Below are 12537 nucleotides of genomic sequence, written 5' to 3' on the forward strand. Positions count from 1 at the left end.
TGAAAAGTTGATTCATATAAAGAAGACGTAAGTATCACACTTTATTTTGTGAATGTTTGCAAATTGCTTTTCTGAATGAGCTTGTTAGCAGATTCCACGGCTAAAGTTACCATCGTCTCTGATTGTATTCACGGAGATTTTAATTTTTAACCCGAAAACGCTTACTATCTGTATAATTCATGCATATAGGGTTGAACACCGGTAATTATTGGTGTCAGTCACACCGGTTCTCCTGATTTTTGTTGCCAAAGTATCCGAAGCACGAGCTGTAAAGGCGCAGCCCTCTTCCGGAAAGGGGGCGGGGAGCAGCAGCTCATTTGCATTTAAAGAGACACACACGAAAACAGCGTGTTTCTGCTTCCACCCAAAAAGGGGCATTTATAGCACGGTGTTATAAATGATCCTTGGGGTATTTTTAGCTGGAACTTCACAGACACATTTTGGGGACACCTGGGACTTATATTACATCTTGTAAAAAGGGGCATAGTAGGGCTCCTTTAAACTCTGTGAAAGCCAGACAGATTACATGTAGCTTTAGTATATCATCTAAGAAGCAAATGTTAGGACTTAAATGTTTAGATACATACATAGCCTAAACACACACACACACACACACACACACACACACACACAAAACACCATGGTAAAACATGCTTTAACCACCAGTAGTACGCTTACTATAGTGAAAATGAATCATTTGTGGTTAATTTTGTGCTTGCTAATCAATTTATTTAAAAGAATCTTTCAAAATAAACCCACTGTTTATGAATCCTCATCACTGTGTTAGAATTTTGTGCTGTTTAGGCCCTTGGTGTAGACATTTTAGGACATTTCTTAGGGTCCTCTTGGGTCCTGCCTCTACTCAGGGCCTGTGGAATTACACCTATTTGCTTCAGATGAATATAGACAATAATGTATATATATCCTTACTGAATTTTCTGAAAATCTGAAAACCTTTTGTTACCATTAATGAGAAATACGAATTACAAGCCGCAGATTTTATAAGGTAGCCATAAAGATACTATAGAAAATAAGCTCTTCGGGCACTTTGCAGTAACATCATTACACATCTGGAAACTTTACACGAATCTTCTACATATGTGCAGCTCTAAATTTCTGTTTCACTCTCTTTAGTGTCTCACAATTATATGACATTTACTAACCGGTCTTATGGTACTGACCGAGACAATGCAGCTGGATAGATTGTGGTCTAGTTTGTCCAATGGCTCGCTGGCTGTGTGAGAATATGCAATATTATGTCTCCCTCTTCTGACCAAAACGATTAGTACTGTTTTTTCCCGCCCTTTTCTTTAAAATAATATACATTTTATTGAAATTTCTGCATTTACAAATATAACATTAGAACAAGGCCATCATACACTCATTTTTATTAGTTATAAGAGTGCAGTTATTAATTAAGATAGATCCATGAAACTGTTTTATTGTCTCTTCAGTTCCATCCTGAATGCTTTTATGTGAAATAACTGCCCACCCCCAAAGTTTTGTTTTAATCATACATATTATAAACCACAAGAAGTCATGCTCACTTTTAGTTACGCTTCCTTTAAAAATCCCACAGCAAACCGAATTCATATTCATTTCAGCCCTAAATCCCATTTCTTTTACTTTATCCTAGACCTCCCTTATAACAGTCAAAAAAAAAACTGTTCAATTGTTTCATCTTCTTCTTCATCATCTTTAATCTCACTACAGCTCTCACCGAGACTCTTCTAACCGCCACTACTGAGTCTGATGTCATGAGGCCTAAACAATAAAGACCGTCTTTAATTTAGCATTCCCTTACGAATGCTTTTTTTAAAACTCAATTAGTGTTTGGTTTTGTTTCTTTAGAAAGAATAAACATCATCTGAAACCAGAATAAGCAAGCGTCCTCCGATAAATGATTCCACATAAAACCTCATTTCAATTTTTCAAAAATGTATTCTGTTCATTTTAATAAAGACCAGCTGCAATTCTCCAGGGCAGTTTAACACGGACGGAGTGTTGTGCCATCTTGAAAGGACAGGACACACTGTGCTTTATTTCAACAGGTGGGGTAATTCTAAAAATAAATACTAAATAATAAAGTATTGGCCATTAATTCCAACAATAAACTAAATCTATAAACAAACATTACTAAGTAAATAATAAAAAAAAAGACACACAGTAGATATCGCACTATCCATTCATAGACTCTAAAAAGCCCAGGACTAAGTGGTACTGAGTTCAGCAGCATTCCAATTATAGCTTTTGTTGTAGTTAAATAAATAAATAAAAAAAACGGCATGTAACTTTAGAAAACTATCATTACAGAAGTATGCAGTGGGTCAATGCAGCTGGTCACCACACAAAATAATTATTGGATGCAATGTTATCTAATAAGGTACATATGGATATTATGAGTATAATAATATAGAACAGCACTCTAAGTGGTGAAACTGGTATAAAGTGTGTTGTTAAAAGGGACTAAATAAGTCTTTACACAATGCCTGAGTCCAGTTTATTTATTGTATTTATTTATTTATTTGTGTGTTCAATTTATGCAGGGCCTTTCTAACACCCTAGGCTGCTTTACAGATTATAGCTTCACTGTCATCACTTATAATAGTTAAGGTTCATATAGGGAATCTGAGCTTGTAGACTGTAAATGAGTATTGTTTGCTTGAAAAACGACTCATTCGGTTAGTCATGTTGAGGTCAACATATTCAATTGTTTTGCCCCAGTATCTGAACACATGTTGAGTTTTATTTTTTTTGGGGGGGGGGGGGGGGGAGTTGAAAAGGGGTAACTATTATAATGTGTACACTTTATGGTCTAAAGTTTTGTCGACACCGGACCATCACACCTGTATGTGCTTGCTGAACATGCCATTCCAGATTTAGTCCTTTCTTTGCTGTTATAATAACCTCCACTCTTCTGGGAAGGCTTTCACCTAGATTTTTGAGCATGGCTGTTGGGATTTGTGTTCATTCAGCTACAAGAGCATTAGTGATGTTGGGTGAGGAGGCCTGGGGTGCAGTCGGCGTTGAGGTCAGGGCTCTGTGCAGGACACTCAAGTTCTTCCATTACATCCTTGGCAAACCGTGTCTTCATGGGGCTCGCTTTGTGCACAGGGGCATCATCATGCTGGAACAGGTTTGGGCCTCTTAGTTCCAGTGAAGGGAAATTGTAAAGCTACAGCATACAAAGACATTTCATACGTATGTTTCCAACTTTGTGCCAGTAGTTTGGGAAAGAAACACATATCAAACGTCCAAAAACTTTTAGTTATATAGTGTAGTATTATACGTAGCTAATCATTCTACAGAAACAGAATTTCATCATATTTAGCTTCACATGATATTTACACCTCCATAACCTAACAAAATCATATAACACCTCTCGAAAAACGTTTCGTGCTATCTCTGAACCTTAGACCTATCCAGAACCACTTATCTGAAGGCGCATTAGGTGAGATTTGTGGAAAAATATGCCTCTAACTGGTTAAATGGGTGGAGGTGATGAGAGTTGAATAATTTTATGTATGTATGTGTATATATATATATATATATATATATATATATATATATATATATATATATATATATATATACACACACACATTGTTGCAATCAGAATTATTCAACCCCCATTGCAAATCAGGTTTATTGTCAAAATTTACAGACTTTCAGCCGTTTGCAATGAACAAATCAAACAAAAGCAATTGAAATATTTCAACATAACGAATGCTTCAAGTGGTTTCCCCGAATTCAACTGAAAATGCAACTTATGATTTCTCCAGTTTCAAAATTATTCAACCCCTTCACGGCAAGCATCTTTAGTACTTAGAGCACCCTTTTGCTGTTATGACCTGCAGCATATGAGATTCATAGCTTCTGGCAGCGTTCCTGACGAATCTTAGCCCTTTCCTCATGAGCAATATTATATATATATATATATATATATATATATATATATATATATATATATATATATTAACTCACTTAGCCTGGCCCCATTCGCAACCATGTACATGAACCTCAGCCCCCAAAACTTATAGTTACTGACAGCAACGACTATGGTGGTGCAATTACAGTTATCTTTAGCCAGGAGGGTCAGAACATCATTTTCAAGCATTCAACTCAAAACTCATTGCGTATAAAGATGAAAAATTCTCCTCAGAATGATTTAAGAGGACGTGAAGAAGAGTTGGTGGAGGGAGGAAGGGAGGGGGTAGGGGGGAGGTGGAGTTGGGCGTGTCTATAAAATGACTGACAAGAGGGGCCAATCCAAATATAAACAAACATTCCGGACCGGAAATAAGGTTTCCAAACTGCTTTCATTTCTCAGCTTGATAATATACTTGTTCTGTGAAAATGCTGCTTAATCTATTATTATCATTATTATTTTAATTTCTGCATAACCCCAACCCCTCCCCCACCACACACACACACACATTATTTGTACTAGTCAGAAATGAAAAATAGTGACTATTGCACCTTTAAGACGGTTCTTGAAACACTTTAATGAAAGTGTGTGGAATAATACCCAGGCTCAAAAAATATGTCATGGCGGCGCACCACCACAAAAAAAAAACCACAAAAAAAAAACTGTTTATTGGTTAACGGAGCTGCAGCCTCCTCTTTCATAACACGCACTCAGCAAGAGTATTGTTTCTCCACCGATTCACCCGCAGCACAATATGATTACCGATGCACGTGTTTATGAGGGACTGGACTCGAGATGCACAAGTAAAGCGTCTCGTCAAACAAAGTAAAAGCCACTTTATTAGGATATAACCAAAGGCCTGCTCCTCCTTCTCCTTTTTTTTCTGAGCTACTTCTTTTTGCTTGGCGTTGAGTTGAACGGAGTTCGGCTGTGCCACTTCTCTCCAGATGAGTTTCGCCGAGTTTACATCCGGGTTTTTCCCTAGGCAATGGAAGTCGCAGTACCACTGTTCCCTAGGCAAAGTGAAATAAATTCGCCGCACCGTCACAAAAAGTAGTCCTGTTTCAAAACACGTTTCGCTTTCAGTTTGCCGCACGGATTTGACCAACAGCGAGCACTTTTACGTTCTTTTATTGAACATAAAACCATCTAACCTACAAATAAGCTAAACCCAGGCGTTCTCCGTGTAGTTTGAACAGCCCCTTCGTCTCCCTCTTCCTGCGCGCATTGATCGGTTTTGTGCTGCGGTCGTGGTGAATGAGATTGAAGAAGAGTTCTTCTTGTTTTGTATCTCAGTTTCTCTCTTCTTTTTTTTTTAAATAAATAATAAAAAAAGAGAAACGCACAAATTAAATTCTAGCAAACAAAAAAAATAAGATCGGATCCATCCGAGTAAATCCATGCTTGGTGTACGGCTACAGTTATGTAAGGGATCGTTTCGGAGATTGTTTTTTTTTTTTTTTTTGTGCCGAGATATTTGGGGGGGGGTGTTTGTAAATATTTATTTAAATAATTTGTCAGGAGGACTACCGCTCAAGTGAAGAGTGCTGGGTAAGTGCACCTCGGGATGTTTTCAGAAAATATATATTATTAAAACTTTTTTTTTTATTTTTAAATATTATTCTCGCCGTTTTGTGGACTTTGGTCGCTTTATTGTGCCGCTTTTGTTTTCGTAGAGTCAAGATGTGTGTATATATATGTATGTGTATGTATATACACACATGTGTGTGAGTGTGTGTGTGTGTGGGGGTTGTAATGTGAGGAAGTCTGGATGCCTGCCTCCTGCCTGCCTTTTTGCTTGGTTTCTCCTTATTCTAAGAGTTGAGTGTTATTCCTTAAATGCACTGCTTATTAGGAGGAGTCCAAGCGAAAACAAAATAAATTCTAATAATAATAAAAAGGACCGTGTTTAACTTCATGGGGAAATCTTGTTTGTGCAAACAAATTTGTTGCGGTGTTTAGAAAACGTCTTATCAAGCGAAACACAACACAACACAACACACTGCTCGCAGTTAGCCTGCCAATACAGTTATATGTCGTTGCAATTGGCTAGTGCTAGCTTGTTAGCCTCTAGCTGTGTTGTGTTAGCTTCTCTTCTCCTATGAAAAAGCGTTGGTTAGCCGGAGTGCTAGCACGATGCCACATCAGAGTCTCTCTCTTTCTACCTCTCTCTCTCTCTCGCTTTCTCTTCTAGCTAGTTATTCATTACGAAAACAAGCTTATCTAGTTCACCGGTTTGTTTCTGACAACCTCGGCCGAGTTGTTCAGTTGTTAATAAACGCACTTCCATGTTTAAGAAATGTTTAGTCGGTGTCTCGTCTAAACTTGTTCGCTCTGTCGCCTTTGCTAATGCACCTAGCTAGCTAATGCACCAAGTAACAGGACCGAGCAGATTGTTTTGAGATTCAGCTAGCAAAGACGGGTAGCCACCCCGAACTGCTTGGAAACTTTCTTTCTTTCTTTCTTTTTTTTTTATTAAAAAAAATTATTATTATTATTATTATTATTTCATCTTCTTTTGTTCTCATTCACTCCTGTTAATGAAATGAAATAAAACAGTCCCTCCAGGTGTAAAGAAGGCTAGGCCCGTGTGGGAATAAAGTGCACTTTTCTACCGAGTCCTGCATCATCCTCAATTTATAGGAGCTGCTTTAGGCCTCATAAAGAAAGTGTGCTGTTGGAGTTGAGCTGTTTCTGTGCACCTTGCAGATTCTCTCTCTCTCTCACACACACACACACATGTGAGACACGTTTTCATGTCTCATTAACGCTTTTTTTTTTTAGTGTACTTGAGTTAGCAAATGTTGTGCTTCTGTCCCTTTGCACTTTGCGATAGTTCTCAGGTGAGCAGCAGGAAGATGAGTCCAGGCTCATATGGAGTTTTTTGATGGTGTTTTGTTGTGTTGTGGATTATTTTCTTTCTTTCTTTCTTCTTTCAAGATTTAACATCAAGCTTATAATGTACTCACTTCACAAAACACTCTCGGTGTTTACCCCTGTGTATATTTCCTAATAGTGTTACTGTACCAGGGCTGGACGATACGACACGGCAGAAATATCGTATCGCGATACTCAAGGACGTTTCGACGATTCACGTCGTTTTAGCTAGTAAACTGTCTGTAAAACAGTAGGGGGGGGAAAAATGACCGTTAAACCGAGTTTGACGATACTTTCTGTAATGTTTACGGGGACGGACGTTTAAGTAAAAATAAATGTAAACACGGCGGCACACGTTCAGTATCATTTAATTTGTGATTGAGTATTAAAAAGGTAAACGGTACGTCGCCATACCGACGATACCGTAGAAAAGCGTATCGTGTAATCGTTTATCACGATATCGATGTTGTATCACTATATCGCCCAGCTCTGTCCTGTAGATGTTTAATCTCACCAGGTGACACTCGTATTCATGTAGTTATAAGCTGTTATTTGTTTCGATCAAATCGAAATGCTTGTCCGTTTGTTTACATTTAGTTAGTTTTACATTTCCTGTAAAGCTCAGTTCTTTTACCTGGGTTTGTACCTGAGGTGAAACAATTTAGTTTGTCGCTCTTCGAGAGGTGCACGTGTTGAACAGCACACACATCAGAACCTTCATGTACATCAGGGGTGTACAAACTTTTTTCCCTCCCTTCTTTCCCCAAAGGGGGCCAGATTTGACCATCACAATACCATACAGTGGGGTCCAGACGTCTGAGAGCGCTAGTTGAAGTGCATTCTTTTCTACTGTAATTAAAAAATAGTTGTGTTAAAAATGATATTTATCGACAACAACTTGAGTGAAAATTTATTTACATGCATTTCAGAGTTTCTTAGGATTTGGTACGTCCCATTTTTCGGTTTAATGACCGTGCAATCGAGCTCCACAAGTTTGTGCAAAACCTTATGATCCGTTTTAGATCAAATCCATCAGCGTGTTGTCTGAACACGTCTTTCAACTGGAAAAAAATCAGGCACGAGGTACAAAGCAGTTAACACGGTCAATATCACACATTTTTTTACATTTAAACAGGGACCTAGAAATAGTGCCAAATATTAAATATTCAAGAACGTTTACTTTCTTTGTTAAATATTCAAAAGTTCTAAACCCTTCAGTTTATTTTATATCTCTGTGTGTATGTATGTATGTATATGTGTGTGTGTGTGTGTGTAATACAAATACATTGCGTTCCAAAAGTCTCCATACACAGGGGACTATGTTTGCCAGCACCATGTCGGTTGTGTCTTTGTCAGTGGATGTTCGTGGATGTCCACTTCTCGGGTGGTGCTTAGTGGTTTCCAGCCCCTTCTCACTCACTACATTTACATGGACAGTAATAGTCTAATTATAAGTCACCCATCATACATTCTAACAGAGTAGCCAGTTAGCATCTGTCCACATGCTGCATCCGGCCCTGGGGCCAGACTCTGGACAACCCCGATGTACATGGTGTGTATAGCACACGTCAGATGCACAAGGTATAACTCTACATAGAACTTAAAGTGCACCTATTATGGTTTTTCAAATATTATCTTTCATGCAGTGTGTTATAGAGCTGATAGTGAATGTAAAAAGTCTGCAAAGTTTCAAAAATCAAAGCGCACGACAAACGGAGTTAATGACTCCCAAAAGAAGGAACTGAATCTGCTGAAACAAGTCGTTAGTGATTCCAGACTTTACTTCCTGTACTAACCTACGCAGGTTTGTAACAAAAAACCCCGCCTCTGGTCTTCATCGGCTGCTCGCTGACAGACGGTTACGGTAGTGGGCGTTTCCTTTTCGACACACGCTGACAGCGTTTGACCAATCACAACAGACTGGGACATCTGACCAATCAGAGCAGAGTATGCTCTCTGAAAGGAGGAGTTTAGAACAAATCCTTTAGATCGGATTTGTTTGTGAGTCGTTTGTGACACTGGGGGGAAAAGGTAATGCGGCAATTTAAATTATGAGCACATTAAAGTGTTTTTTGTCCTCGGATGCATATAAAGCTATTGTATGAAACTTTTAAAACAAAATTAGGCTCGTTTCAAAATACGGCTGGACGATATGACCTAAAATCAAAATCTCGATTAATTGAACCTTTTACCTCGATTACGATTAATGAATGATTATTTTGCTTTGGGGGGGGGTTGCCCTCATAGTTTACAGACAAGGTTTGTACTGTAAACATGCTCAACTATTAAAGGTGGGATATTTTTTTTTTCTAATCTAATTTTTTCCCTAAGCTTCTTATCTTATTTTAAAATAATTGAAGGAAACACAAACTATTGAACTACTATAAACTATATAAACTAGATCAGATGTGGCTGCAAAGTGCAGACTTCAGTTCAGCAGCTACCCTTTTATGATGTTTTGTACATGTTGGCCAGCGCAGTTTGGGGAAAATATGGTTGCACTGGCATAGTGTATGTTCTGTGGAGAGTTTTACCGCGGTGTTTAAACCCACTGCGCTCCACTGTAGCTATGGGAGCCATATCTTTCGCGATGTAGTAACAAATGGTGTCAGTTATTTCTTTCCATCTTCTTGAATCCTTTTCATATTGTGTAGCATTTTTTTAAATGCTTGTGTTATCGACATCTGCTTTGGGAAGGTACTTGTTGCTGGGCGCTTGTCAGTTTTTTTGTTTGTTTGTTTGTTTGTTTGTTTTTTAGCCATGTACTGTTCATCCGTAACCTGATTGTGCTGTGAGTGTTGACACAGATTGGTGGTATTACCTTTGGTCGCTGAAATGGTTTTTCTGCAATGTTTACATTTGACGAAATTTTGTTCGGTGTCTTCTTTACTGAAGCCAGAATGCGTCCAAATGAGGGACACTGTGTTTTTCTTTGGTACAAGCTGTTCCTGTTGCTCAGTTATCTAGGTGGTTGAGTCCATCTCCATGTTGCTTCCGTGCCGCTGACTGGACGGGGCGGAGTCACGTGACTACACACGCAGTAGTATGTTCTTAAAGGGAAAGTAGTAACAGGAATAAAAAAATAATAATAATCGACAAGGGGAAATTACGTCGTTAGAGGTTCTGGGTTTCGGTTACTTTTCGATTAATCGTCCAGCCCTATTTCAAAACCATAATGGGTGCGCTTTAACTTAGATGCATTAGGTGAGGTTTTTTTGTTTTCTTCTGTTGAGGTTTTTTTTTAACCCCAAGATTATGTCTATAGCAGTTACGTGGGTTCGACGTTTGAATGATTCCTGCCCATGTTCACAAAGCTAGGTGGGATCCTCAGGATCTATGTGGCCCGTAGAGTGCCTATAAAATGACTGACAGGGGGCGCAACCAAACACAAACGAGCATTACGGACCAGAAGTCTTTTTTTTTTTCTCCTCAGCAACTTTATACACTTTTGCTAAGGTTGTAACTTAATCAATTAAAAAAAAAAAAAAAAATCATTTATTTATTTTTATCATGTTCTACATATCTTCCATGTTATTTGTATAAGTAAGGAATAAAAACAATTAATTAATGCACCTTTAACGTGACATTTAGGGACCCTTAGTGACAACTTAATCAATCTTCCCACCCACCCACACCAGTCATATTATCTAATGTGCAAGAATGAACAGAATTAGTATTCCCCTATCTTCAATGAGGGAAAAACAGTTTAATAAACAATCGTAGTAATAAGCGGATTGTAATAGTCTGTGTATTGTAGCACTAAAGAAATCGCCGGCGGTGAATCTTAGCGGACGTAATTTAGACATGACTGGCTAGTTATACACACAACATCCACTTTAATAAGAACACCAGCACGTTCATGCAGTTATCTAATCAGCCAATCATGTGGCAGCAACGCAGTGCAAAAAATCACGTGGATGCAGGTCAAGAGCTTCAGTTAATGTTCACGTCAAACATCAGAATGAAGAAAAAAGTGCGATCTGTGTGACTTTAGACGTGGCGTGGATGTCGGTACCAGAAGGGCCTGGTTGAGTATTTCAGAAACTGTTGATCTCCTGGGATTTTCACACAACAACAGTCTGTAGAGTTTACACAGAGTGGTGCGAAAAACTCACAAGTGGTGGTGCGAATAATTATTCTGTATAACCGTGGTGAGCAGAAAAGCATCTCAGCATGATGCGCGACCTTGAGGTGGATGAGCTACCGGAGCAGAAGACCACATCAGGTTCCTCTCCTGTCAGACAAGAACAGGAATCTGAGACTATCATGGGCACGAAGTTGATCAAACTGGACAGCTTGGGCGAGTCTCTCTCATCAACAAGGTGTTTCAGCCTGCAGTTTTTTTTTTTTTTTTGCACCATTCTGTGTAAACTCTACAGAATGTTGTGTGTGAATCCCAGGAGATCAGCAGTTTCTGAAATGCTCAAACCAGCCCATCTGGTACCGACATCCACGCCACGTCTAAAGTCACACAGATCGCACTTTTTCTTCATTCTGATGTTTGACGTGAACGTTAACTGATGCTCTTGACCTGTATCTGCATGATTTTATGCATTGTGCTGCTGCCACATGATTGGCTGATTTTAGATCACTGCATAAATGTGCAAAAATTAAAATGTACTTGCATCATTTTCAGTTGCCCCAGTATGTTTCCTTATGGCGCCTGAAAAAAAATAACCCTTATTTCATTAGGCTACTAAGCATGGTAAAAGTTTTGAGTTTTGAAAATCGTTTCTTCATTGGTCCTGATCTTGTTCTGAGTTGCTGAAAAGAACTGCAGGTGATAAGCGTTTCATCTGCCGGAGTTGTGATTATCTTTAAAGTCGACAGACTACATGTCATAGCTCGTAGTAACGAGTTAGCAACCTAACACGTGTCCAGCCTAACACTTCTTAGTCTGGATATATCGAGCGGAAGCACGAAAGCGAGCAAATTTACTACGTCCTGTTAATTATCATTCATTTCGCACACGTGTTCATGATCGCCCCTTCTGCCTGATGTTCTGACGTTAGTTACGTTAGATTTTACATTAATTTACTGACATAAATGACAGTTTTGATCCTTTTCACACGACATTAGTACTTTTACTTGCAACCAACTAATCCTTTAGTAATCGTGTTGATGGCTCAGACGGATTGAAAAGCCTTCACGTGAACACCTCGGTCGATCCGAATTAAATTTCCATCGGATTGAAAGGGGTGACGTAGATCTGAATCTGAAATAATCCGGTTAATAGGGGGGAAAAAATAGCCATGTGAACGCCTGAATCAGACTATTTGCTTTTGTTTTTTTTTGTTTTTTTAAAGGGGGAGGAGTCCTGGGACCTCCTGATGATCTGGGGGCCCTGAGCAACAGCCTATATCACCTTTTTAAAGTATTACACTAAAAGCTAATTAAATGTACAAGAGTGGTCCTTCAGGTCTAGTTGTGTGCCCTAAATCATTTTAAAGGTACACAACGTTCACATTACCATGCAAAAGATACATACTGACGGGGTATCACTCCAGAGACACGGAAAAGTACAGTTTAGTACAGTGTGTTCCTTCTTCTAATACTGTTCCTTGGGTTAATCTTTTAACTAAATAAATAAATAGCTAAATAACGTAAGTCTTAGTACACTGAAGCTTTAAACTGAGGCATTGGGTCGGCAGACATTTTCTCTTCTCAGAATGTCCTGAAGGTTCTTTGATGACGACGTTCATTTTTTTAATTGCGATTATTATTATTCATAA

At 38.7% G+C, this 12537-nt stretch overlaps 1 protein-coding gene across 4 annotated transcripts in view; it reads left to right on the forward strand.

The window, feature by feature from the left end:
- The first annotated feature begins 4976 nt into the window (after positions 1–4976).
- Positions 4977–12537, forward strand: part of phf21ab (PHD finger protein 21Ab) — a 39199-nt gene continuing 31638 nt past the window's right edge. For all 4 annotated transcript variants that reach the window (XM_053641069.1, XM_053641072.1, XM_053641071.1 and 1 more), the window contains exon 1: positions 4977–5479. The gene's annotated coding sequence lies outside the window, so the exon portion shown is untranslated. The remainder of the gene's footprint in view (positions 5480–12537) is intronic.

This window comes from Ictalurus furcatus, chromosome 14 (genome assembly GCF_023375685.1).
Source record: "Ictalurus furcatus strain D&B chromosome 14, Billie_1.0, whole genome shotgun sequence".
Lineage (NCBI taxonomy): Eukaryota > Metazoa > Chordata > Actinopteri > Siluriformes > Ictaluridae > Ictalurus > Ictalurus furcatus.